The sequence below is a fragment of the Propithecus coquereli genome, unplaced genomic scaffold, assembly GCF_000956105.1.
Source record: "Propithecus coquereli isolate 6110/MARCELLA unplaced genomic scaffold, Pcoq_1.0 Scaffold91, whole genome shotgun sequence".
In the NCBI taxonomy this organism is placed as follows: Eukaryota; Metazoa; Chordata; class Mammalia; order Primates; family Indriidae; genus Propithecus; species Propithecus coquereli.
The window spans coordinates 2,621,694-2,623,383 of NW_012155396.1; positions in this window are offsets into that span (position 1 = coordinate 2,621,694).

A 1,690-nucleotide genomic window follows, 5' to 3' on the forward strand; every position below is an offset into this window, starting at 1 on the left:
TGTTATAGGGGTACAGATGATTAGGTTATGTATGATGCCCTTACCCTCCCTCCCCCTCAAGTCCGAGCTTCAAGTGTGTCCATTCCCCCGGAGGTGCGCATCTCACTCATTGTTTGTGCATATGCCTGTCATACTTTGTTATCTGTATTTGCAAATTATGTTAACCCAGTTAACATAATTAGTTAACTATGGCTCAGGACAATTACTAACATAGCAAGAAAACATAAGTAAATGGTAGAGTAGGTGTTTAGCCCAGATTTATTTGACTCCAAAACTTTTATTGTTTCAATAACACACTACCATTAATTGCTTGCTAAATGGTCTTTAAATATTTAATCTTCATGTGATATATATACTTTGTGAGTTTTCAAATTGCATTAAATATAAAATGTTGAGGATTATTAAATCTCATGAAAACCATAAATATCTAGTCCAAAGCTCATTTTGCTTAAAAGGAAATAGGCTCAAAGTGATAAAATGCGAACTCATAGACTTACAGCTTGATAGTGAAAAAGGCAACACAAAAACTCACATTATAAACTGGATTCCCATTTCACTTCGCCCAACTGTTTTTAGAAGAATTGTGTCCATGCTTTACGTATCTGTGTGTTGCTTATATATGGATTGTCATCCCATCCATTGAAAAATAATGCTCTCCATATGATCCTCAGTGAAATATCCTGATGGGATATTCTATATCCCATATATCATATACATCTTAATGGGAAATATCCTAATATTAATATGAAGGTAGTATAGATTACACTAATGTGAAAAAATAGGGGTTCACAAGCTTGTTGGGGGAGCTTTAGAGGACTAAGTTTTGTTATTAAAATTCTACCCAGGCAGGTGGTCATTGTCTTGGTGATTGTTCCTTGGTTTGGAGGCCTTTTAGTCCTTGTACTAGGATTCAGAAGCAGGTCTCACACTCTTGAAAACAACTACTGTTTTAGATAAAATTATTAACTAGCACACGGAGGAGGATCCGAAGTGATCCCCAATCCTACGGACTTGACCTACACAGTGACAGTGAGAGGGATTTATCCCTAGAGTCACTAAGTTCTGGGCTTATGAGCACAGGACTCTTGGAATAATACGAGGGGAGGGGTCAAAGATCGTTGCTGATTCACTGAATGTCATGTTAGGAATTACCAGATAATATGAAGGTAGAAGTCTAAATATTCAATACCGCAATGCATGATTGAGCCTAAAACTGGGAGACGAGGGGAAAAAAAGCAAGACAGGAAAACAGTGAAGAAGCATACTGACGAAGCCTCTCCTCTTAGAGTCTAGTTAAGGTTAGGTACTGAAATGAAGTTTGAGAATTTTGAACCTCAAAGAATAATGGAACATTGAAAAATGACCTTGAAACAACTATTCACTGTTTGACCTATGACCATTTTTTTCCTATGAGTTTTATGTTTTTTTTGTTATAATAGAAAGATTTGAAAAGTTATTTTTAGATAAAAGTAGATTTTTATGAAAGTGTAGAAAATGACAGGGCTAAGGAACATAGTGGAAGATCTCTCAGGCAACAGCAAATTATCTAAGAGAAAGCAACAGATTAGGTTCAGAGTTAAAACAATAACAGCAACAAATGAATACAATTTGGTAGGGTTATTAGACTATTTTCATGAAGCATAAACCAAGCAAGCAAAGTACTTAGCAGAGAAAGTGACAGATTCAGATC